Here is a 27,473-nt window from a genome sequence, read left to right on the forward strand (position 1 = left end):
TTCTTTTAAGCTTTGTGCCTGAATATAGCAGAACCTGTTGTTTTTGTTTTCATTTTTATTGACATAGTTTATTGTGTAGATTCAAACAGGTCATGAGTCCATAATGTCCTGTAAAGAACATCTGCTTAAAATCAAAGGCTCAATTATGTGTTTAGCTCATTTATAGATATTGAGCACTGTCTGTCTACCATTTTCAGTATTAATGAAGGATTTTATTAAGCTTTAGACAAAAATATTAAGTAAGATATAACACTGAGTGCTGGTTAAGTTGAAGAGCCATACAAAGACAGAATAATTCTAATAATAGACTGAGGATTATACATTATAGGAAGATTTGCTCTTTTTAGTTTTTTTTTTTGTCCCTAGCTGCATAGAATTTTATTGATCATTGATTATAGTCTGATTCAAGACATGTGTGGTTCAATATTTTTAAATAAGATGAACATCCAGGAACCCACTGCCCATTCCCTGAACAAGGACATAACTGAAAATAACATCTGCTCATATGGTTACTCTTTATAGTAAAGTAGCCTTATTGGTTGCTTTCATTATTATTATCATACTTATTTCTTGAGCTAAGCAACACTTGCAGGTACATTTTAGAACTATATTGGCTATTCAATTTTATACCCACAGACTATGTAAACTGCATGTCACAGAAGATTAAGCTAATACAACCAATGCTGCATACTTTTGATCTGTCAAATGTTATCATGCTTCTCTGGGAGTCCTTTATTTTCAGTTGCAACCTCAACTTCATACTTAATGAGAGAATTGTACTCCTAGCAGGTGTCAACATTCCATGTTCCTAGGCTTCCTAACAGTTTAGTTCCCATCTTTAGTTGATTCATTTGTTCATCCATTCATTTATTTGGAGATCATTTCTTGAGAGCTGAGAACTGAGCTTGCCTCTAGTGTTTCAGATGCCAAGCTGGGAAGACAGAGTTGCAAAGAGATCACTGTAACAGGAAGTGATGCTTCTGACAGAAGCTCTGTTTGGTCAAGAGGGCGAGGGCTGTGCTGTCTGTCCTGGAACGGTTAGGGAATGCCCAAGCAGCTCATTTTTCATACGGAGAGTTTTTTTGGATGAAGAGAAGTAGAGGTTTATGCAACAGTGAATGAAGTTACTCTAATGGAGAACAGGAGGGAGACTTGAGACAGATTTTTAGGCGCCTCTTGTTTCTCTGAAAGCCTGCAGGTCTTGTCAAGTTGTTTACACTTGCTCGTAGCCAGAGAAAGAAAAAGTATGAAATTGTGCTGAGACCCCATCCCTTGGCTAGGGTTTATTCTGTAGGATACTACTGGAGCTACATTTTGTGGGCAAACGGAAAGATATACTTCTAACTGTCTCAGAATGTGCAATGGGCAGATAGAAAGAGCAGCAAGCATATAATCGTGAGAAGTCTTTGTGGTTCCAACATCTTTACTAACCCTGCAGATAGAAAGAGTATTATAATGTCAGTAATATTACATGCTGGCCCAGAAGTCATTGCCCTTCTATCTTTTACACACCACTCAGTTCTGTGTCTTTTCTACAATGGAAATACAAAATGCATTTGGAACTCCCCCAGAATCAAACAGAATACAGTGTCTCTTGAGGTTTCTCCTTCATCTGCTTGTTAGAGATAATAGGGGGAGAGACCAGTGAATAAAGATTAGAAAAGTATCGTTTGGGTGTGCAGTCTGCATAATGATGTCGTAGCAACAATCCTTTGTTTCTTACAGTAATCAAGTCAAAGGCTTATCATAATATGATTCTATAGCCAGACCAGACAGCAGATTTCTGTGGACCTGAGTCTCTCAATTAGATTTCTGTGGCTTGGCCACAGGAAGCCATCAGAGGTTAAAGACTTAATTTTTCTCAATGGTGTGTCCTGAAGAAAAATGATCAGTATGCAGTTTTCCTAACAGCCTCTCTGTCTTGTAACATTTTATTTTCTCTGCTTTCTCCTACCATTGTCATTATGGTTCTTCATTATTACAATCGTGATGAATGGGGAGAGGTTGTCTTTGTTCTCACTTTCTAGAATTATCCTCTGGTTAGAAGAGTCTGCCCTGGGTGCCAGAGAGCCGTAGCTCATCTGGACTGGCCCGAAATCTTTGAAGAGCCCTCTGTGGTGGTTACCCAGGTTCGGTTCACAAATGACACTTCTTCTTCCCCCTTAGAGACTTTAGTCTTAAAGCCATCCCCGGCTCTTGGTAAAGAAAGCTATTCAGAAGTTTTATTTAAATTTTCTCTTAGCAGACAGGCTGCTCTCATGGAATATACTGAAAATTATTTTCAGATTTCAAAGAGACCACCCAGTACTTAGTGGGCAAAGGTAAGACACAGCAAGGCAGCGAGCGATGAGGCGCAGGGCACGCCAGACTGACACTCTAAAGAGCTTAAAGGGCTCTTTTCATGCTGAAGCCTTCTGCTCTCAGTATTAGACTAATATTGTCTTATTTGACTTCTTTCAACTCCGTGGTGGCCTCAGAAGGTGGAGATTTTGATATCCTGTACTTACCAATCCTTACCTTCAGAATCTGTGCCCTGGAAACAGACCGTGATTTATAACGATGCCTGTAGATAGAGGCAGGGAGACCTAGAAACCCGAGAACTAGGGTTGCATTTCAGCATCCTTCTTTGATTTTTAAAGTGAATAGGATTGGCTTTTTTAATTCATTTCACTTATATCAGTTTTTCATTTAATAAAAGTATGGCAACTCATGTTTACCTCTTACACCTTCTGGGACAAGGTGGGAAAAGGTGAAGAGAGTCCCTGTTCATCACCCCTCTGGTGGTGGGGGTGATTATCCCTTCCCTTCCCTCTGAAAACACATATTCACGGAACAGAAGCACTGAAACTATTTTTTGAGTTATGATTGAATTACATAAAGATTTTAGCAAGCTTTACTGAGTTTCTTACACATTCTCATTTACTCCTCATTACAACCCTACAACGTAGATACTGTTTTTATCATTCTGTTTTACAGACAAGAACACAGAGGCACAGAAAGCCTAAATAATTTGCCTGAGGTCTCACAGCTAGTAAGATGTGGAAAAATACTCAAAGTCTCAGAATATTGCTTTTTTTAGGGTCTTTGGGGTCTCTATTCCATGTGGAATAGGGGTTCACATTCAGTAGTGTGCTCCAAAGTGCATGTTTTGAGTCCCTGAGCTTCACTTGTACTCCTCTCTGGTGCTGGCTGGCCCTTCTCTTGGGAAAGCATATGCTGCGTATGTTTTCCCAATATACGCTTGAACAACATATTCCCAAAACAGCAGAAACCAAAATACAAAACAACAGGCTCATACAATCTATTTGTAATAGCAGATGATGTGTAATTTTGGTCCATTACTTTCCAGGTAGTATTTCAGGTAGAGTGAGCCCTAATCCTAAGTAGGGCCCTCGTGATTCGGAAGGTGACAGAAACTGAGATTATTGGCATTTTTGCTGACCCTTTCTAAGGTAGAAAATTTGTATCCATGGGCTTAATCCCTCAAAATATAAATAAAAGAGAAACAAAATGAAGTGACTTTTCAATTGTAAACTCCAAAGGAAAGTATAGAAAAATCAGTGATGGTGTTTTGATAGTCAAGGTCAAAGAATTCACTTCCTTTTTTCAGAATGAACCACTTTTGCTGTGTCAGACTTTATAGCCTTGTATAATTTATGTACTCCCTTGATGTTGGAGGCACTTGGAAACTTAGTGAACTTGCTCTAGCAAATCACAATCACCAATTTATTTGAATTTTGGATCCTCCATTGGGGATTATGTTTAATGCTCCTTTTATAATTCCAGTATACTATGTGACATCTTACTAATGAGTATGTTCCCCTAATGTGGCATTAAGACTAGAGACCCAAACTATGTTGATTTGTAGCAAAATAAATTTTTTGTTGACTTGCTCAATTGTCCTTGTCTTTAACTCCATGTTCCAACTTAGGGCAGGGAATAATTTGCTGAACAGTCTATTCCTTCTGAATCTCAGAAAGCTAGTTGGAACAAAGACCCATCCCAGATGGTAGCATTCACTTTCTTTCTTTCTTTTTTTTTTTTTTACCCAATTTTCAAGTCTTGTTTAATATTGAGGCTCTCTGAGCACTAAATTCCATAGCTCCCCAGCTGTAACATAGACAAAGATACTAGTTGGTGAGTGGAAGTAGCTCAGGAATGGGCAAAGAACTAACTTGTCTTGAGTTTTGTGTACCAGGAATTGTGCTAGTGCTTTATACATTTTTTCATTTAATTCTCAAACCAATCATATGAGGCAGTAACTAATCACTCCATTTTTATAACTAAAGAAAGCAATATTCTAAGACTTTGAGTATTTTTCCCAAGGGCTCAAATTAGCTAAGGATTGAGACTGAGAATCAAACATAGGTCTATTTGGTTATAAAATGCATGTTGCTTGCACCAAACTGTTCACCATGATTCACAAGGCCTTAGGTTGTTCATTTATTCATTCATTTCACAAATTTTTACTGAGCACCTGCTCTGTGCCAAGTATTCATCTAGTCCTTAGAGATGCAGTAGTGGTTTAGATAGAAATTATGACTCTTCCGAAACTTTGCCTTCAAGGTGGGAATGTGGGGAGACAAATTGAGGGGAGAACATACACACTATGCAAATAAATAAGTCAACATTTCATGGTAAATTGTTTTAGAAAAATAAAACAGGAGGATGCGATAGCAGAGTGATGGAGTCTACTTTAAACTGAACGGACAGGGAGGACCTTGTTGAGCGTGACACTTAATGTGAGCTTCAAATGATCAGCAGGAGTGGCCATCTAGAAGAAGAGCTCCCAGGGAGAGGAAGAGCTTGCAGAAAGGCCCTGAGGAGGGGACGGTGACGTGAGAAGCTGAAAGAAGGCAAGGGTTGTGAAGAGTGCTGAGAAAAGAACAGGTAGGAAATGCAGTTGGAAAGGGATGTGGGGCCTGGATCCCATAGACCTTGTGGGCCCCAGTAAGGTACTTAGATTAAAGATGCCTGGGCTGGAGTCGGGTGGGGAGAGTGAGTTTAAGCAGGGTTGTGATATGATTTGTTCATTTGTGAAATACAAAGAATGAATTAAAACAGGAACTGTGGAGGGCCAGTGACAAAATTATAATAACAATAGCCCAGGCGAAGTTTGCTGGTGCCTTGACCAGTGGTTGTGGAGATGGGGAGGAGTGGACTGTTCAGGGATACATCCTGGAGACAGTCTTTGGAACTAGCTGATTCCTTTATATACTAAGTTGAGTTACAAATAAAATAGGTGACTTAAAAAAAGTCAGGTATCATTATTACATAATATTATATTATTTTCAGATGTACAACATGATGATTTGAAATGATCTCCGCAGTAAGTCTAGTTAATATCTATCTCCACCACACATAGTGACAAGTGTCTTTTTTCTTGTGATAAGAACTTTTAAGATCTACTTTTAGTAAATTTCAAATATACAATTCAGTATTATTAACTACAGTCACCACACTGTACATCTTATCCCCCCAAATTGTTTATTTTGTAGCTGTAAGTTTGTATTTTTCACCTCCTTCACTGAAATGAATGACTTTTAAATGACAATTAGTATTTTTTGGCATCAACTTTATCCTTAAAAGAATGAGAATGGCTTAGAGTTCAGCTGTATAAGTCTAAGTTTCATGATAGCTAATTGTTAAATGTAATTGGGAGAAGATTCCATTCATATAATAGGATACATTATAATATATGAAGAAAATAAATGCATTATTAAGAAAACTTGAATTAAATAGACATGTTTTGCTTGTTCCAGGAAGGAACAGTTTAATCAAATTGTAAGGCTTCAGGTCTTTCCAATTATTCTAATGGTACAACACAGTTCTAACCACAATCCCCCATTTTCCTGAAACTGAAGGGGTATCTTTTAAATCCATTTGAATGAATAAACAGTTGGTAATAATGAAGGGAGAATTGCCCTCTGAGACATTGATGTGGTTTATAAAGCTGTAATGACTAGAACAGATAATAATGGCATAGGAATCAGAAGAAAAAAAAATCTATGGAGTAGAACAACAATTCTAGAAATAAACTTAAATATATAAAGTTTTGGTATAAAATAAAAAATTACAAATGAGGTATGATTTTATAAATCATTTAGTAAATGGTGTTTAGACATTTGGTTTAAAAATTATAAGAAATAAGCTATATTTTATACCAAGAAATGATAGATATTAAACATTTAAAAGTGAAAAAATCCTTTGGAAGTACAATAAGGAAATTTAAGTGTTTTTAATAATCTTGAAGGAGGGGGAGGTTCTTTGTAAGGATGATATCAATGACAGAAACCAAAAAAGAAAAGAAAAATTGTGAACATTTTTTATTAAAAAACTAAAAAAATTAATAACAAATGAAAAAATTGGGAAAATATATTTGACACATTATTTTGGCAAGTGATTGCTATCTAGTGAGCTGTGAAGTAAAAATTAGCTATTCACATAAGTGGAGATTTCACAAAAGGACTAATACAAATACCAAAAAAGAAGAGCGTTCCATCGGCAGAACTAATTAAGAAAGAGCAACTAAAACATCAGTGAGATCTTATTATTTCCCTTTTTAAATTGGCAAAGATGATAAAATATCCAATGCTGGTAATGGTGGGGGAAGAGGATGATTTAATACAATTTTGACAGGAATGAAAATTCATACATTTCCCAAGGCAATTTGGCAATATGTAAAAACTGTATATCTTGTTTCTAAGAATTTATCTCAGAGATTTAAAGATGTGTGAAGAAGTTATCTATTAGATTATTTATCACAGCATTCTGTATTAGAACCAAAATGTCCAAAAGGAAGATGGATTACATACATTATGGTATAGGGATAACAATGGAAAACAGTCATTAAATATGATAGGGTAGAAGTGTATTTATTGACATAAAAAGACCTCCACAATATATTTCAAATGAAAATACAAAACTTTTACAGCAGTATGTTAAGTATGATCTCTGTCTCATTTTTTTAAAAAAATTGGGGGTGTATGTACAAAGTTTGTAAAAGAGGTTTTATCAAGTTGTTTCTGAGTGTGGTGAAAATTGTTTTTGCTCTCCTTTTTACATATCTAATTTAAAAAACATTTCCATCATGAAAGTATTTTAAAGGACTGTAGCCAAGATCATGTTCTCTGAGTTCAACTGAATCTGTGCATATCCACTAAGTGTCCATTGATAACTGGTTAGCTAATTAAATCCCAGGCTTCCTCTTATAAAATGTACATCATAATAATACCAAGCTGAAAGATGGTTGTGTTAAAGTAATGCATTGAAAAGTGCATACCATATTTCTGGCAGAGTTAATGTACTTTATTTTTTACAGTTGGTATTTTATCAATAATGAAAACTGCTCCTTCAAAATAGAAAGGATTGATTCTACAATTCAATGAGAATTGAAAAAATAAGCATCAGCTCCTCTTCTTGGAGGGTCAAAACCAGTCAATTTTATTTTTTATTTTTCACCTGTCCCTGACATGGTCTCTGGATTGTGCAAGGCAGGTTGCCACCAGCCAGGGCAAGGCAGTCAGCACAAGGCAGTCAGCACTCCTTGCCAAGATTATAAAACCACCTGGACATTACTGTTTCTGGGTGCGATCTCTGAGAGTTCCACGTGCTCTTCAGTCTCAGCTGGTCAGCTGTGAAACGACTTGATTTTGGAGGAGAAAAATAGACTAAGAATAGCACATGAAAACACCACTAAGTAGTCTTAATGTTTCCCTAAATGATGGACAAACAAGATAGAGCATATTCAAGCAACAGAGAGAGCCTTGAAAAGTTTGGTTTGGTGCAAAGAGTTTGTGGTACAAACACAGTGTATGTAATTCCTTCTGAAACATGCTAGGAAGAGGGCGGGTGCCAGCCTGTGGATTATTTATCACGAGAGGAAAGGTATCTCTGTTCAGACCTGTGGTCATGGCATGCATGTTTCAAGAAATAATATTTTCTAAAGTGGAGCCTTTTTGGCTTTTGTTTGGTTTCACATACAGTTCCATGGGGCTTAAGATGCGGAGGGAGGGTCAGTTGTGCCTCACGTGGGTGTCTGTTGTGCTTTTGATTCCTCACTCTCCTTTTCTTCTCTTGCTCAGTTCCTTCTTTCTCCTTATCTGTGAAACACATTCATCCATTGTTGTCAGTTTTTCATCGAAGAATGGGTAGCTATCCCAGTTGTAAGGAGTGCTTCGTCCATGCTCATTAACTATTTTTTGATATATTTAAACATATTCGTCCACCTGAAGACTGCAGACAGTAGGATGGTAGTGAGTTACAGTCTCTCTCTGCCTAGTTAAGGAACATCACCAGCATTTTTAAAGGGATTTTCCATCTAGTCCTTTATGCTGGTAAGAAAGTGGATAAATCCCTGGAACTGGCCGGTGCAGTTTTGTTTGTTTTTTTTTTTCCATTAGGCATTCATTTGAGTCACAAAAGAAGAGCTGGATTCAATAAGATATATGCAGGCTGACAAGTGGCTTATTTAACTTAATATGGAAAAATATAAAATAATGGGAACTAGGTCAAAAATGGCAAAAAGGATTAGGGCTTAAATAGAGACAGGCTTACAGACAGTGAAGGGAAGAGTATCTGGCAGTAATAGTGTCTATAAAGGCCAGCCCATCAGCTTTGCGTCTGGCAGTAATTAGGAGGCCAAAGGAACACTGCATGGATCTGCTGAGGACAGGGTGGGAAGGAGAAAGGGTTCTTGGGCTCTGTGGAGCTGGATGACTTTCCAGAGGAAGAGGAGAGCTTGCAGGAGACAGTCCCCCAAGGTTGGAGGGAACAGCAGCGCACCTCCTCTTTGGCTCTTTGTGGGTGGTCAGTTGCTCCACACATGAGAGAAGACAGAGTGGATGGAGGGAGTGGTGAGTGGCACGTGAGGTTTCCTCCGTGACCTGTTGGGATTCAGACATCCCCATCCATGATTCTCCAGTATGCCCCCTGTGGGCCTTGTGGCCCACCTCTCACTGCTAATTTCCAGCCGTCTCCTTAAAACTAGACTCCAAGAGGGAGTCAGCTATTTAGTAGGGTCTTTCTTAGTTACGACACCTCCAGCTTCCTTAACATCTTGCTATTGAATCTTTCTCCCCGCCATCCTCCTGCCTCCCAGGGATGCCAAACACACACAGACATGACAGCCTTCTGGACTTCAGCACTGAGTTCTCTGAGACTTGCCAGTCTGTTCCGTTATTTAACCAGGACACATACCAGCTGGGTTTAAGAGTGCAGCTGGTTGCCTTTCAAGGCTCATCTGAGCCTCAGCTGCGGTGTATTTTTTTGTGTGTTTGTCTACATCAGGGATGCCAGTTCATGCTGGGAAGCTGAGCAGCGATCCTTTTTGTTGCATTTACTCTGCAGAACACCATGTGCAAAGTGATGTCCAGTCATCCCTCTAAGACAGTTAGGATTGCTACCAACAACAGAGGAATGAACTGTGTAAGAAAAACCAGAGGATCAAATAGATGTGCAGAGCTCTAGAATTGGAGTTAAAATGTGGCTCTCTTCTCCAGATTGAGACAAACACACTGTCTGAGGAAGAGGGGGGAAGGCACAGTCCACAAGGGGCCTTTGTTGAATCAATCCTCAGCAGGGGTATGGTGAGGACCTGAGGCCTCTAGGGACATGAGAAGAGCTATCAAATAGCTGAGCTTAGCAAGATCCATACTAAGGGTGGGAAATTAACTCTTGTGGGTCACCTGAGATGCCTGTAGTGTCTGCTACCAGGAAGAACTTAGCATTGGTCTACATGTGTCTTATTTTTAGGACAATCAAGTTTACATGGTAGGGTGTCCTAGTGACTTCGCATGACTGTTTGATACCCAGTTGTAGAACAATGGATATTGTAATTTGGATATTTCTTTCATGTTTGTCTTTAGGATACTTCCTAGCAATCAAGATATATTTACATAAACTTAATCATCCCTTAGAAAACTGAAGTGAATTCACTCAGTCAGAGATAAACTTTGCTTTGGGCATGGAGAAGTGTAGCCATCAACAAAAGAGATATAAATTCTTGCCCTCAATGCTCATACAGTCTTGTGGGTAATCAGGGGAAACACAAAATAAGGTATTCCATATGGGGACTAGGTATAGTCAAAGCTATGGTTTTTCTAGTAGTCATGTATGGATGTGAGAGTTGGACTATAAAGAAAGCTGAGCGCTGAAGAATTGCTGCTTTTGAACTGTGGTGTTGGAGAAAACTCTTGAGAGTCCCTTGGACAGCAAGGAGATCAAACCAGTCAATCCTAAAGGAAATCAGTCCTGAATATTCATTGGAAGGACTGATGTTGAAGTGAAACTTCCTGATGCGAAGAATTGACTCATTAGAAAAGACCTTGATGCTGGGAAAGATTGAAGGCAGAAGGAGAAGGGGACGACAGAGGATGAGATGGTTGGATGGCATCACCGACTCAATGGACATGAGTTTGAGCAAGCTCCAGGAGTTGGTGATCGACAGGGAAGCCTGGCGTGCTGCAGTCCATGGTGTCACAAAGAGGCAGACATGACTGAGCAACTGAACTGAACGGGATATAGGGTATGATAGATGGTGATAAGTACTATGTAAAAATAAGACAAGAAGGACATGGGTAATATTAGGGAAAGGACTGAATTTGATGTCTTGAAATATCCAGACATCTAGCAATACGCAAACATAATTTTGGATATCTAGGTGATTACTGTCTGTTATCTTTTAGATACTCCATTTATATGAATAATATCCTTAGGTTTGTATAGAACAGTATGATTTTCAAAGTATTTTCATATTCACGGACTGACCTTTTGCTAATTTCACATAGATAGACAATTTGCTCTGGTCAGGCACAGATTTGAAGTGTATTAAATTTGGACTTTACAATACATTTAGGTAACTTAGTGGGGAAATGCCCTTTTCTGTCTTTGAATGTCTTGCAGTGAACTGCATCGATCATTCCTTCATGAAACAGAAGAGTGAGATATCTCACGAGTGGCCTGGTGGACTCTTGAGAAGGCCTGGAATGAGGAGGAGTCATCGAACACAGGAGCATATTAGTGATCTGTCACACTGCCGTGGCTATTTGTGATGATAGTCCCATAAGTCCTCCTCTGTCATGTACGTGGAGCATGTAAGTGACTGAGAACCCTTGCAGACCATCCCTGTGAGGTATGTAGGAACACTCCACGACCACTGTCACACCAAGGCCCTAGCATCTCATCTCCTACTTAGTATTCAGTCCTCCTTGTGGGTCCTACTTTCACATCAGTGTCATTTGGTCCAAATGAAGCTCATCCTCCTCTGCCTGCCCCTTCTTATCTGGCTTATCCTCTTGAGTCTTAAGTCTTTGTGGATTCCTTAGATCTCCTTCCCATCCCCCAACATACTTAGAAATCTGCCCTTTCTTCCTGTCCTTTTTTCCAATCGCCTCTGGGCCAGGACTTTTAAACTGAACAAATATCTAAATAATGGCAGTGGTCCTCTCTCTCTGATCACTTCCATTTCAATTTCAATTTCAACATTCTCCTCCATTTCAGCCTCTCATCGTTTGGGAGCACCAACTTCATGCTCCAACAAGAGCAGTCTGAAAAGTCCTTGCAGGTCCTGGTCTCCATGCACTTGGCTCATCTCCCCTCCCACCAGTCTCCAGTGAGAAAAAACCAGTCCCCCTTCTCTTGCCCTTTCTAAATCTGACTCATCCATCAAGTTCTTGCTCAAATGCAGCCTCTTCAAAGATAGGGTTACCAGATAAAATACAGGACGCCCAGTTCAATATGCATTTCAGGTGAATGAATATTTGTTTACTATAAGTATTTTGCAAATGTTGCATAGGAACTACTTACAAAAAAAAGAAATTATCACTTACCTTAAAGTCAAATTTCACTGGGCATCCTGTATTTTAATTTGCTGATTATGGCAACTCTACTCCAAGAAGTCTTCTCTGGCCACTCTGACTTCTGTACTTCCCAGAGCCCTGTGTTTGTGGAAAAGGCTTATAGCATTCATTCACAACCTTGAATCTTTTTTACCAGAGGGTAGAGTGTAAGTAGTAAGTTAAAAACTAGCAGTGTTTATATTCTGTATTTCAGTGACTACTGAAAACCTACTATGTGCCAGAAAGTGTGGGAGGCAATGTGGATGCAAAAATAAAAATAGTTCTGTCCTCAAAGGTGCCTGATACAGTAACAGTCCTGCCAGCACAGTTACAAGGCAGCATTTGGTGGCTCCTGTGCTTACTAAGGGGCTTCCCTTGTGGCTCAGCTGGTAAAGAATCTGCCTGCAGTGCGGGAGACCTGGGTTCGATCCCTGGGTTGGGCATATCCCCTGGAGAAGGGAAAAGCCACCCACTCAGGTATTCCGGCCTGGAGAATCCTATGGACTGTATAGTCCATGGGGTGGCAAAGAGTCGGACACGACTGCTAAGAGCTGACTTCCTGGTGGAAACCAGGTCTGGAAGGATGATGGTTGGCAGGGATGGGTTGGAGGGTGCAAGCATGGGGGAGAGGCAGGAGGAAGGTGTTTCTGGGCAGAGCGAGAAAGAGGTGCAGAGGCCCAGGTGAGGGAGAGACGTGGATATGGCCAGGGAGTTGGAAGAACTTCATTGCTCGGGGGAGTGTGTCGTGTGAGATGACCCATGGTGTGTCTGGAGGCCCGGTTGTTAAACATTTCTGATCGCACCGCTGAAGATGAGGTTCAGAACGTGAACAAAAACCAGGTCATGACGATTTTGTGTGTCATGCTTTTCAGGCTGAGCTTTATCCTGAAAGCTGTGGAAGACTGCTGAACCAGTTAGAGAAGTGACACACTCAGATTTCCCTTCAGACCGAGAACTTGGAGTGTGGACTTAGGGGATAAGATCAGCAGCAGTGAGACTGGTTCAGGTGAGCAGCACTGATTCAGGCTAGAGATGCTGAGGGTGATGGACACGTGGAAAAGATGTGAAGGCATAAATCAGAAGGACCTGCGGCCACACGGACATGAGCTGAGGGGGAGTAAGGACGGCTTCTGGCACGGGCAGCCTCAGGGAAGGCAGAGACTTCCAGGAAGGTGGAGGAGACAGGAGGTTAAAACAGGTTTGGGGTGGAGGTGGGGATTATGAAGTGATCCATCAGAGTGTGTCTGATCTCACATTTGGCCTTTTATTCCATTCGGTTGTATTTTGTAACTCGTCTTTTCATGTGCTCTGTTCCCTCCCCAGGTGGACACCGATCTTTCTGAGGTCCTGGACCTTATTACCCCACCTGGGTGAGCCCATGTGCCTTTAACTCAGGACCACTCCCTGTGCGTTCACCGCCCACTCAGGCCACGTGGCGCCCTGCGCCTTGCCCGCCAGCAGCTGCAGCCAGCATGTCTGCTCAGTTGAGCGTGGCAGGATCTTTGAGCTGGGACACAAGTTCACCAGGGATGTGTTTCTCCTCAGAGGGAAGCTAAACACCCGAGCTGACCTTGCCCCTTTTGGGAGGGAGGACCCCGTCTCCCAGTGGCAGCAGAGGCTTTGGGTCAGTGGGGTGATGACCCGGTCCTGGGAGACCCTGCTGACTCCTTGCAGAACCCCATAAATCCTTCCAAAGGGAGTAATTCCTTCAGGATCAAGAGGGCCCTCCACATTCCTGAAACCAATGAAGGCGATATGGACAGGGATTTCTGAGAAAAGTAAATGTGGCAGGAGCATGATCCCTGGGTGTTACTATGCAGCAGAGGAGTCTTTTTTTTTTTTTTCTTCCCCTCCACTGAATGGTGTTCTTTGCTCTCCAGTTAACTCACGCTCTGGATTCGGTCCAAGTACATTTTGTTTCTTGATTTCCAGCCAGGGTTCTCTCCGTTGTGGTGCATTCTCTGCTTTGCTCCTGTCCTTCCCCCCGGTCCCGTTCGCTCTTTTTATCAGCATTTCAACTTTTCCGCGTGACTGCACCGATGCAGAGGCAAACCCCACCAGCTTAGGTGGGGCTTCCGCCCAGAGTGAGGCTGGAGGGACTCTGTGCGTGGTGGCCCCTCACCCAGCCACAGCCCACGTGGCAAGGAAGGTCTGCAAGCGGCTGAGGCAGAAAGCGTTTGAACTCTGCCCCCTGCCAAATGATTTCCAGATGTGTAAACTCCAGCCTCCCTCTGTTCCCTGACTGTAGCCCTGCCAACATACATCTGCAGATTGCCAGTGTGCAGGAAACATGAAAGAGTATCTTTCACAACATCTGCTCTCTCTCCCTCATTCTCCCCCTCTGTCCTCTCAGGCTGCCCTATATTTCATCTCCCCCACCTCCGCCCTTAAATAAATTCATTCAGGAATCACGGCACAGCTCTCCTTCTCCCACAGATGCCAGCTCATCTGTCCTCATCCCCCCACCCACCCCCATCCCCTCTGAGTCTGTTCTTGTCTCTCTGACCCTTGACCAAAGCACCACCAGACTCATTAAAGAAGCATATGGGGCTTGCGGAGGGAGAAAAGAACGGAGTTTTCTCCATGGGGTTGGTGCCAGTCCATAAGCTGTAGGGGTGAGTTTGGCTGTAAGGAGGACAGAGCAGGCCCTGGAGGTGAACACGCGAGTCTCCCTAGAGGGTTCGCTGGCTGCACAGCCTGCGGAAGAGGTGAGGTCTTCTTTCAGGGCAAAACTTTTCTCATGGACATTAAGTTTCTTGGAATCAACAAGGCAGGCTCCTGTAAAGTTGGAAGTATGTATGTGCAGAGTGAGTTCCTGGCCTCCTCTCATCTCCTAGGGGATGGCACCCATCAAACAAGGGGAGAGAAGAAGACCTATTCTTAATGTAACTCAAAGTAGGAGAAAAGAGTCAGCAATCCTTTTAGCAAAGTTGAACAGAATCTTGTTCTTGAGGCCCACACTCTCACTAGGAAGACGATCTGATCCACCTGGGTAAGATTGTCCTGCCTGATTTGAAGGACACAGCAGAGAGAGGGTGGCATTTACACTCTGCTTTAGTAGGTCCAAGCATCTCAATCTTTGGTGTCAGATGAAGCCCTAAGGGATTTGTCTGCCTTGTTGCCACTGCAGCCTCCCTATTTGAAACAAACAAGAACATCAGCCTCATAACTTCAAATAGGGCTTGTTTTTTTTTTTTTTTTAAAAAAAAAAAAACCAAAGGAGGAGATAAAGCTGGTTCTGGAATTCCTCTCCATCCACCCATGTCTTTCTGTGCAGCTCCCCAAAGATGTTGAAACACGCTTGCAGCTATGGTAGCTCTGTCCTGAAGAAAGGACAGAATCTGTAGAGTCTGCTTTTTAGCCAGGGTGGCTAAAGTAAGGGGTAAACAAAGCTTTCCCTTCTACATGAAAACTTGCCCTTTGGGTAGCTGTACAGCTACGTTGGGCTTCCCAGGTGGCTTAGTGGTAAAGAATCCACCTGCCGAATCAGGAGACTCTGGTTCGATCACTGGGTCAGGAAGATCCCCTGGAGAAGGAAATGGCAACCCACTCCTGTATTCTTGCCTGGGAAAACCCATTTACAGAGGAACCTGGCGGGCCACAGTCATAGGGTCACAAAGAGTTGAACATGACTGAGTGCGTGCATGCGCGCGCGTGCGCACACACACGCACACACACTGCCATTACTCTGGCAACCTCTTAAGGGTAAAATGCAAACTGTATTTCCATTACTTGGAAATTGCTGATGATAAAAATGACCCTGACTGATCAGTTATACCTGGGCTGGGAGGAGCTATGAAAGACCGTGCATTCCTGCTAAGGACACCATTCTTGAGGCCTCCCCGGGTGTGGTGACTTTTATGAGGTATCCCTGGAGGGAATGAAAACGACGGTGAGGGATTTGTTACAGGAGAGGCTCCTTTGAGGAGTGAGGATATTCAGCCAGGTTAGCTCCCACACCTGCCAGTGTGGCTCTCACCCCTCGCACCTGAGCAAAAGCTAGCGCGGAAGGGCTGTGCAGGCTGACATTCAGACTTCCACCAAGGGAGAGCCCTGGTACCGCCCTGCTGGCGACCTGTGGACCTGCCCTGCACTACCCTGAGCAGACCAGTGGCGGCCTGAGATTATCACGCAAGTGTCTAGGTAAGGCCAAGAAGATCCTCTGATGGGTGATAGAGAGGGTGTGACTGGTTTCCTATTAATGTCTGACTCTCCTCAGGGGTAATTAGCTTTTACAAAAGTAAACTAGTGGGAGGAGAGATACCTGGGGTGCCCAGTATGCCTCACGTCACACCCCTGGGGCTCGTTCTGGCTTCAGCACTTTTCATCCCCCCTCAAATGATACCTGTGAAGAAAATGGGTGGTATCTAATTTTGCTTTGTGTGTGCCTATCACCTAGAGCTGTTAGAACTGTAAGAATCACACTGGCCTTCTACATGACCCTAAAGGCTCTAACTTCAAAATTCAGGGAGCTGATACGAGGGGTTTCCATTTTCTAAGTTTACCTGTCCCAATTGTAAACTCAGTTACTGGAGAAATAACTACTGGCTTCACTGTGACTTGAACCAGGGTGGGAATTTCAATTATCACCTGTCCTCTGTACTTTCTTCTCTAATCAGACAAACAGTAGTAACTGGCATTTATGATTTCTTATAGCAGCCTAAGGTCGAAGCAACTTTGTACTTCCCTTTCCCCGGTACACAGTACTCTGGGAAGTGTCCCTAGGTCACTTTGGAGAAAGGCAGAGGGAATGCTTATTGTTAATACTTGTGATGGACGGCCAGGGCTTTTCTTTAAGGAGATGCAACCTCCCCTTCAGTCAGTGGGCTCTGGGTCTATGAATGAACTTACCTGGGAGCCAGGCAGAGGGCCTTATTTTTTCCATAGTAGCCTCTAATTTCAGCTTTCTTTTCTCTAGCTCTTAAGCTTTTATATTTTTGCTTATAAATAGAGCTCAAGAAACACTCTACTGCTGTCCACCCATGCTACCCCTTGGAATACCATGGTCTGTATCAGACATCATCACAGGCTCGGAGCAAAGCCCTGCCAGGTGGCACCTGTGTAAGGCGAATCAAGACTTGGGGCTTTGCTGCAGCAGTAGCTTGAGTAAGAGGTGGGGGCTGAGAGGATTTGAAATAGAACACACCTGTGTCTGATGCACCCAGGCCTGGGCTCAGACAGCATCTTTGCTGGCCCAGGTGATTTCTACCTTCTGGCATTGTGTAAGCCACTCCCCTTGCGCAAGTTCAGTTCAGTTGCTCAGTTGTGTCCGACTCTTTGCGACCCCATGGACTGCAGCACACCAGGCTTCCCTGTCCATCACCAACTCCTGGAGCTTACTCAAACTCATGTCCATCAGGTTGGTGATGCCACCCAACCATCTCATCCTCTGTTGTCCCCTTCTCCTCCCGCCTTCAATCTTTCCCAGCATCAAGGTCTTTTCCAATGAGTCAATTCTTCCAATTAGGTGGCCAAAGTATTGGAGTTTCAGCTTCAGCATCAGTCTTTCCAATGAATATTCAGGACTGATTTCCTTTAGGATGGACTGGCTGGATCTCCTTGCAGTCCAAGGGACTCTCAAGAGTCTTCTCCAACACCACAGTTCAAAAGCATCAATTCTTCGGTGCTCAGCTTTCTTTATAGTCTAACTCTCATATCTGCATATCTGAGGTTATTGATATTTCTCCTGGCAATCTTGATTCCAGCTTGTGCTTCATCCAGCCCAGCATTTTGCAGGGTGACAATATACATCCCTGACGTACTCCTTTCCTGAAGTTCTTGGAACTTTCCTGGTTCCTGGAACCAGTCTGTTGTTCCATGTCCAGTTCTGACTGTTGCTTCTTGACCTGCATACAGGTTTTTCAGGAGGCAGGTCAGGTGGTCTGGTATTCCCATCTCTTGAAGAATTTTCCACAGTTTGTTGTGATCCACACAGTCAAAGGCTTTGGTGTAGTCAATAAAGCAGAAGTAGATGTTTTTCTGGAACTCTCTTGTTTTTTTCGATGGTCCAATGGATATTGGCAATGTGATCTCTGGTTCCTCTGCCTTTTCTAAATCCAGCATGAATATCTGGAAGTTCGTGGTTCACGTACTGTTGAAGCCTGGCTTGGAGAATTTTGAGCATCACTTTGCTAGCGTGTGAGATGAGTTCAGTTGTGCAGCAGTTTGTGTAAGTCGCTTCTAACCAAAGAAGACGGCAATGTGGAAGGGCTTTCACCCCTATGACTTGGTTACCAAAAGTGTTACTCCTGCCTTGCTAGGAAATTCTCTCTTTTGGCTTTGATGAAGCAAGTTGCTATGTTGGGGAGACTCACATGGCAAGGAACTGAGGGTGACCTCCAACCTATAGACAGAAAATAACTGAAGGTTGCATTCCAACAGCCCCATGGTACTGACTCCTACAACAACCTTGTAAGTAAGCTTGGATGCAGCTCCTCCCCTGGTTGAGCTTTCACATGAAGCCCTAGCCCTCTTTGACACTTGAACACAGCCTCATGAGAGGCCATGAAGCACAAGTTCAGCTGAGCCTTGCCTGGACTCCTGACTCACAGAAGTTGTGAGCTAAATAAATGTGTATTATTTTAAGCTGCCAAATTTTACAGCATTTTTTAACTCTTTTATTTTATACTGGACTATGGTTGACTAACAATGTTGTATTAATTTCAGGTTTACACAGAGTGATTCACTTATATGCATATCTATTCTTTTTCAAATTCTTTTCCCATTTAGGTGGTTACATAATATTGATCAGAGTTCCCTGTACTGTACAGTAGGTCCTTGTTGGTTATCCATTTTAATATAGCAGTGTGTACCTGTTGTTACTGGGATGACAATCTCGGTTTGCCTGTTCTAGTTTTGGCATTTTAAAGTTTTAAAATTTTTTTTAGAATTGAGAAATAATTGGTATATAACATTATATTAGTTTCAGGTGTACAACATAATGATTTGTTATTTGTATACATTGCCAGATAATAACCACAATGAGTCTAGTTAATATCCATTACTACACATAGTGCTTTTTTTCTCATAATAAGAACTTTTAAGATCTTTTCTCTTAGCAACTTTCAAATATGAAATACAGTATTAGTCACTATACTGGACTTTACATCCCCTCACTTATATTTTTATAGCTGAGAATTTGCATATTTTAGCTCCCTTTACCCATTTCTCCCCTCTTCCCAGTCTCCCACCTCTGGCAACCACCAATCTGTTTTCTATGAGTTTAGTTTATGTTTGCTTTCTAGATTCTATGTGTTAGTGAGCTCTTACAATATTTATCTTTCCTTATCTGACTTATTTCACAGAGAAATAGCATAATACTCCTGAGGCCCATCCATTTTGTTGCAAATAGCAAAACTTCATTCTTTCTTTGTGGTTGAATAACATTTCTGTGTGTACTTATGTGTGTGTGACATTTTCTTTATCCCTTTGTTTACTGGTAGACACTTAGGTTGTTTCCTATTTTAAATAATGTTGCAATGAACATGAGGATGCATATATCTTTTCTAGTGAGTGTTTTTGTTTTCTTCAGATAAATACCCAGAAGTGGAATTGCTGGGTCATATGCTACTTCTGTTTTTAAGTTTTTGATGATTTCCATACTGTTTTCCAAAATGGCTGTAGCAATTTATATTCCCACCAACAGTACACAAGAGGTCCCTTTTTCCTGCATTCTCACCAGCACTTATTATTTTTTGTCTTTTTGATAATAACCATTCTAACAGGTATAAGGTGATAGATATTTTACTGTGGTTTTGACGTGCATTTCCCTGATAGTTAGTGATGTTGAGTGTCTTTTTATGTACCTGTTGGCCATCTGTATGTCTTCTTTGGAAAAATATGTATTAATATTTGGATCTTCTGCTTATTTTAAAATTGGATTGTTTGCTTTTTTGCTGTTGAGTTGTATGAATTTCTCATACAATATTTTGAATATTGTATGAGGATATTTTGAATAGGCAATATCTTGAATATTAACCTCTTATCAGACATATAATTTGCAGATGTTTTCTCTTATTCGGTAGGTTGTCTTTTCATTTTGTTGATGATTTCCTTTGCTGTGCAGAAACTTTTTGGTTTGATGTATTACCACTTGTTTATTTTTGCTTTTGGTGTCAGATAAATCATTGCCAAGACCACTGACAAGCTTACTGAATATGTTCTCTAAATTTTAGGGCAATTTGTTACTAGGATGACCAATAGTCTGAGTTTGCCTGGGATTGTTCTAGTTTGAGTACTGAAAATTATGAGTTTCAGTAAAATGTCCTGGACAAACCAAGATGATTAGTAGCTGTATTTGTAATGAAGCAATAGATAATTAACATTTGCTTTTGCATCTTCAATCTATATTCCTGGAAGTGGATTTTTTGAGGTCTAAATGGTAAATTCATCTAGACTTGTGTTAGATATTCCCAAATTCTCCTTTGTAGGGATTGTAGCATTTCATACTCCCATCTGTAATATGAGAGTGCTTATTCCTCCATGCTCTCCTAACAGTTTGTTCTAATTATCTGTTTTTTTTGATAACTAAATTAATGTTTGATTACATGTGTAACTGTAAGCTGACTCAAATTAGAACAAAAAAGTACATTTAAACATTAACACTTGTAGAATTAAAGTGCATGATTTATACTTTGTTTATTCCCATAAACTCATTTCACTGAATTCTCAAAGGGAAACAAATGAACCTAACTGAATATAGTCAGTGGATCATGGGCTTACACAATGTATGTGTGTATCTGTTTGTTTGTTTGTATGTGTCTATGTGTGTCTTTTCAACCTCCCTCCCCCATGACTTGATTTCATGTAACTTGTTGATTAACCTTTCAATTTCACTTTCAGTCTCTTGCTCCAACATTAGAATTATCCCAAATGGCATGTTTAACTTCAGTACTAGAAGATGTGATGTGGTGGAGGGAAGAAAAGATGATGATTTGAAGCGACCCCCGTGAGATTGCTAGCAGATTTGGCAAGTTCAGATGCCTATAATGTCAGGCATTTAACTCAAGGGAATGAACATGGCTGGGTTAGGAAGCTGATGAGCTGGATAGCACATGCCATGTCTAAACAATCAACTCTAACAATCATGTGGCCATGCAGAAATATGGGCCCACTGTTGCCATCCCAGTTTTTCAAGACAAACTGAAATTGCAGTTTTAGAAAAATATTTAATTGTAATGTCTTTTTAAAATTAAATAAGAATCAAAATGAAAACAACCCACAATTTGCAGCAAAATCATGTCTATAGGCCAGCTTTGGCTTGTAGGCTGCCAGTCTGGGACTATGATACTGAGTGTAGAAGAAGGGGAAAATGAATCAACATTTCCTGAACATCTGTGGCTGTTGTTTTTCAGCTGATCCTGGGATAAATGTAGTATCAACCTCATTTTCCTGATGAAGAAACTGAAGCTCAGGGAGGTTAAGTTCATTTAACCATAAAGCTAAGATCATTTGACAAAATTGTGTCAGGTGCGTGCGCAAGGCTTTGGATGCCTAAATCTCCATTCTTTCCACACTATCAAACTAAAGTCAGTGCTGTCCATGGTGTGAGTGATCTTTCAGTTTTCCTCAGATAAGGAAGCTGAAATTTAGAGTGCAATTGAAGTGACTTCTTGTTCCTCTCAATTTTGTTCCCTAGAACAGACACATTTATGGTTACAGTTGTTTCAGAAGTGCCCCTGGACCCTGGACCGTGCACAGTGGAGCTTCACCCTGTGTGTGAACAGTGGCTTCCTTTCAATGGGAAGGGCACCCAGAAAGAACTTCACAGTCTTGATTTCCCATGAACTGGTTTAAACCTCCCTTTTAAGAAACATGGGGGTGAAGGAAACACAAAATTAGATTAGGAGCCCAGTGTAGACGAGCTGTTCTGTCTTCCGTCCTGTACCTGGCAGGACTTGTGATCCTGTTTATTATGCTTTCTGTTTATAGTCCTTATTTCCCCAAACTGCTCCCCCAGGACAGCCTGGGAGGTGGTGTAAATGGAGGGTTTATAAGGTGGTGTGAATGGGGCTCTTGTAAACACAAGTAAGGCCAAGGAGTTTCAGGCCCACAGGTTATCAGTCCTAAGGACTGCTGGTCCCTTATAAAAGAACCTCCTGAGGTTATAAAACATTCTTATTCTTATTTAAATCATTTTTTTTATTCTAGGTATCTTTTTTATAAATTTGCTTTTAATCACTTCACTCAGCAATTTTCCCTATTAATTCTCCTTATTTTGGAGTTTACTTTTTTTTTTTTTAAAGATTTTAGAATTTACATCTCTCTACCTGTTTTGCAGATTGTTTTTAATGATCAGAAGAAAGTTGTCTGAATTTTTTAGAATCCATATAAGTCAGCCAGCCTCTACAAAATTCAAAATTACATAGTTTAATAAGAAAGTGTTTTGGTGCTCTTTGAGTACGCTCTGTGTGTGTTAAGTCACTTCTGTCGTGTCCAACTCTTTGCAACCCTATGGACTGTAGCCCGCCAGGCTCCTCTGTCCATGGGATTCTCCAGGCAGGAATACTGGAGTGAGTTGCTATGTCCTTCTCCAGGGGATCCTCCCCCATCCAGGGATCAAACTTGCATCTCTTATGCCTTGTGCATTGGCAGGTGGGTTCTTTACCACTAGTGCCAACTGGGAAGCCTCTTTGCATACACTGGATACTAATATAAGAAGATGGGAATTAATGATAGTAATTTGGCTCCTAAGGTAATTTTTTCCTGATTTGGAACAAGTAACAGGGCTGGGCACTTTCTTCATGCAGTTTTGGGGACATAGAGTGATGACTTATAAGTCTCTTGTAAATTTCCATTTATTTTCAGTTTAACTGAAAAAGAAAAAAGCAAAGATTAGCAGATTAAAATAATAGGGATTTTTTTTTATGAGAGTGACATATTTGTTCTCAAGAGAGCTAGATCAGGGGAGAGAAATCAAGCTATCCGCAACTTTTCATTTTTAACTTTCTAGTTTTCAGTATTATTTAATAAAGCTAATTAGATCCTTATTTAATTCCAATCAGTTAGGAATTGCTTCTGGCTTCTACTAATAAAGACTCAAAATAACAATGGCTTTACAAATAAGGCCCTTTTGCATTTTCTTTCATGTGAAATAGAAGCAAGCAGCCTAGAACTAGGACAGCAGCTCCATGGTCCTTAGGAACTCAGGCTCCTTTTATCTTTTTTGCTTTTCTATCCTTAGTGCATGCCTTCTGTGTTCAAGGTCACCTCACTGTCAAGAGATGGCTATTGGAGCTCTATCCATCACTTCTGCCTTGCAGACATCAGGAAGAAAGAAAGCAGGGTGAGTAAAGTCACTTGCATTTCAATTGAATCAACTTCTTTTGAAGACCTTTCTCTGCAGCTTTTGCCAGTAACGTCTACTTAAATCTCATTGGCCACCTGTGTCTAAAAGGAATGTTTGGAAATGTGGTTTGTCTATTGCAGAGTCTAACCGTGTAGATGTCTCTAAGGACAAAGGGAGAATAGATATTGGGTGTGCAAGCAGCAGCTTCTACTGTGGTCCCTGTGGTTCTACTTCTTTCTCTGGGCAGGCTCACTGCCAGATGTGATGGTGAAGGGTAGGGAACAATCGAAGCCACAGGGTACCTTGGTCAGTACTATCCAAGAAAAATTCACACAGGGCCTGCTTTTTGTGGCTGAGTTAGGCATATGTACTCATGTCCTTATATTGTTGTTGTTCAGTCAATAAACCGTGTCTGATTCTTTGTGACCCTATGGACTACAGCACACCAGGCTCCTTTGTACTCCACAGTCACCCATAGTTGGCTCAAATTCGTGTCCAGCCCTTACATTACCTTATCATTATGATGTTTATATTCATTTCCTATAGCCTCTGTAGCAAAAGAAGTCAGTAAACTTGGTGGCTTAAAGCAACAGAAATTTATTCTCTTATAATTTGGGAGGCCAGAGTCCAAGATCAGTTTCACCAGGCTGAAATCAAGATGACAGGGCTGTGTTCCTTCCAGTGGCTCATGGAGAGAGCCCACTTCTTGCCTCTTTCAGCTTCTGGTGGCTACATCACTCCAGGCTTCACATGGCCTCCGTCTTCACATGGCCTCTCCTCGGTGTGTCGCATAGCTCCTTCTGTATAAAGGGACATGTGATTATGTTTAAGGCAGACACAGATAATCCTGCTCTCAAGATTAACTTAATCATACCTTCTACCATATAAAGTAATATTCCTTCTTTTGTATATTAGGTAACATTCATAGGTTTTGAGGATTAGGATGTGGATGTATCTTGTTGGGCGACCATTCAGTCCACTATGATGGTGGTGGTTCAGTCACTAAGTCGTGTCTGACTCTTGCGATCCCTTGGATGGTAGCTTGCCAGGATCCTCTGTCCATGGAATTCTCCAGGCAAGAATATTGGAGTGGGTTGCCATTTCCTTCTCCAGAGGATCTTCCTGACCCAGGAATCAAACCCAGATCTCTGCATTGCAGGCAGATTCTTTACCAACTGACCCGTGAGGAAAGCCCCACTATATATAGGGAATAGTTTATACCCTAAATCACCTTCTCTGGCATCTATATAAATATTTTTTTTCTTGATAATCTAGTTTAGGATAGTTGGTTTTCTTCCAAATATATGAAAACTTATATAAATATGATCAAAATCATACAAAGAGCCAGATATTTACCTTCTTTGTATCTTACAGACATCAACTAGTGTTAAACTGACTTGTCACTTAATAGGACTTTGTGTTTTTGTTTTCTTTCTGTTTTTTGGTGCAAAAAATAAATACTTTTTCTCACTTTTTAAAAAAGTAAGGTTTATTGAGGTATCATTTACATACTGTAAAACTCTCCCAGTTTAAGTATACAGTCTGTAAGTTTTGAAAAACATATATAGTCATGTAATTCCACAAAAGTTAAGTTATAAATATTTTCAAAGCCCTTAGGAAAAGTTCCATCATGCCTCTTTATAATAAATTTTGCCCCTCCAGCATACACCCTGGAAACCATTGATCTTTTTCTTTTCAACAATGTCATAAAAATGGAATCCTACAGTATTTAGCTTTTTGTGTCTCACTTCTTTCACTTAAAACACTGTTTTGAGATTCATCCATGTTGTTGCATGTATCAGTAGTTTGTTCCTTTTTACTTCTGAGTAGTAGTACAATTTATAGATGTACCATAATTTCTCTCTCTCCTAGTTGGATTGTTTTTTGACAATGATTAAAGATGCTATAAACATTTTTTATAGTTTTTTTTTATAGTTTTTATATGAATATCAATTCTAATTTCCTTTGCAAGGATACCTAGGAATGGGTGTTGCTGGGTTGTGTGGAAATTTATGTTTAACTTTCTAAGAAATTGCTGAAGAGTTTCCCAAAGTGGACCTTTTCATGCCCACTGGCATTGTATGAGAGTTCCCGGTGCTCCGCATCCTCACTAGCCCATGGTAATGCCACCTTTTTTGTTTGTCTGTTTGCATTCTAATAGGTTTATTGTGGTATCTCAGTGCAATTTTAATGTACATTTCCCTAATGTCTAATAGGTTTGAGAGCCTTTTTTATGTTCCTGTTTGCCATCGACATCTCTTTGATGAAGTGTTTCTTCAAATCCTTTGCCCATTTTTAATTAAGGTTGTTTGTTTTCTTTAAGCTTTGAGAGTTCTTTATGTGTTCGGGGTACCAGTCCATTATCAGATATGCATTTTGTGCATATTTTCTCAAAGTATGCATTCTCATTTCATTTTCACAGCTGTCTTTTAAGAAGCAGCAACTTTTAATTTTGCTGGATTCCAGCTTATATGCTCATTGCAAAGCTACCTGGGAATGCACAGCTAACTACATCAGCTAAGCATGCAGTTTGATTCTTGTCTTTGCCGGTTATATAGGTAATAAAGAGCAGTTTCTTGAATCAATCAATTCATTAATCAATGAGTGTTTATGAGTCTCGGCTCTGCCATTTGCCATTTGTATGACCTTTGGCATCCTGCCACTTTGTCTGTAAAGCAGAATGAGGAATTTAATAGTACTTAAAAATTTTTTTTTATTAGCATATAGTTGATTTCACAATATTGTATTAGTTTCTGCTGTACTGCAAAGTGTATCAGTTATACATATACATATATCTACTCTTTTTTAGATTCTTTTCCCATTTAGGTCATTACCAAGTATTCAGTAAAGTTCCCTGTAGGTAGGTCCTTATAATAGTACTTTCAATAAAATAGGTACAGTCATAATTGCTTCTTTGCTTTCATGTTGATACTTTTGATGATTTTTAAATGAAAATAAGAAAGGTAAAAATATCTTATAAAACATAAAATAGAATCCAAGCATATTGAGCCCTGCTTCATGACCAGTAATCTTCTAGGCCTTTGGAGGAAGAGGGATGTAAGGAATATATGGAATATAATTCTTATAACTGCAGAACTATAAAAATTGGTGCTATTCTATCAACACACATGGCATCACTATAGCAACCATGTGTCTGGGGTTTCCTGGAACCATCCTCTCTTCCCCCTGCAAATTCTGTGTCAGATATCATGTCTCAACTTTTGGTTCAGAAATATATTAATCACAGACACAAAGGAAAGTCCATAAACCTCATGGAAACTACCAGGATTTGGGATTGCTTCTGTAATAATTATAATTGTTTTAGTTTCAAAAAGGCAAAAGGCTTGTTGTGTAAGTGTATGACTCCTTTGGCTTTTGATGAGCCTGAGGGGTATGTGTGTGGGTGTTTATATGTTCATATATATGTATATATGTTATATATAACATACGTGGTTTATATGTTAACCAGTATATTTTTAATTGGTAAAAAACTAAACCTTTCTTTTCAGGAATAGTATTCACATGATCAGTTTCACTCTCCCCTCATTTGATATAAATTTGATTTTGAATCAACTAAACACAAGGGAATGCTTTGTCTGAAATGTTTTCTTTCTTTCTTAAAAAATTTTTTTTTTTTTACTTTCCAGAAACTTGATCCAGCCAAATAAGAGTCTTAGCCAAAAATTTGTTCCCAAATTGATATTATCCTATAGTCTAATTCCAAGAACTAAGAAATAGTTCTTGCTGAAGATAAAGAACCTTTATGAGATCTTTATCTTTAGCAAGAACTAGTATTTTCTTTCCCTTTAGAAAAGAAAGCATGTTCATAAAGAAGGCATAAAAATACTATTTCTGCACTGTGACTGAGCGGGTCAGCAAGTGCAGCCTGTTGAGGTCCACACACGCAGGGACAGAAAGAGGAGCAGACACTCTGCTCGGTGATGCTGATTTCAGCTGAGGGCCTCTGCTGCCAAACCACAGGAACTATGATAGGAGCTGTGCATACCGTGTCTTCTCATACATAAGATTTTAAATTAGCACATGATTCAAAACATACTACTTGCATGTCAACCTCTTCTTGGTCATTTTGGAGATAAACAACAAGCAGAGACCTCCTAAGCTGTGTTTCTAAGAGCCTGTTGATATGTCTGTGCCCAACATAAACATAAAATCAAACACAGGAGTTTCTAGCCTCAGGGACTTCCATCTGGATTCTGAGGACTCCCTGAATACAAGTCTGGAAATTGAATGGGGGAGCTGAAAGAAATCGGGCTCTTTCCCATCCCTGCTCACCTCTCCCCTTCTTTTTTCCTTTTCTGCCACTGAGGGGTGCTCTGCATCCTTTCCTA

General features: G+C 40.6%; 1 long non-coding RNA gene across 4 annotated transcripts in view; it reads left to right on the forward strand.

Moving 5' to 3' along the window:
• Positions 1–27,473, forward strand: part of LOC145516782 (uncharacterized) — a 253,157-nt gene that overhangs the window by 65,224 nt on the left and 160,460 nt on the right. The window contains exons 8-10 of one of the 4 annotated variants that reach the window (XR_014061762.1): positions 4,765–4,890; positions 10,903–11,093; positions 23,020–23,121. This is a non-coding gene — a long non-coding RNA (uncharacterized LOC145516782). Of the gene's footprint in view, positions 1–4,764; positions 4,891–5,295; positions 6,314–10,902; positions 11,094–23,019; positions 24,838–27,473 lie in introns of those variants that run through there. The other 3 variants (XR_014061763.1, XR_014061760.1, XR_014061764.1) reach the window with 3 other exon arrangements.

The sequence above is a fragment of the Giraffa tippelskirchi genome, chromosome 8 (assembly GCF_054371585.1).
Source record: "Giraffa tippelskirchi isolate mGirTip1 chromosome 8, T2T-mGirTip1v1.2.pri, whole genome shotgun sequence".
Lineage (NCBI taxonomy): Eukaryota > Metazoa > Chordata > Mammalia > Artiodactyla > Giraffidae > Giraffa > Giraffa tippelskirchi.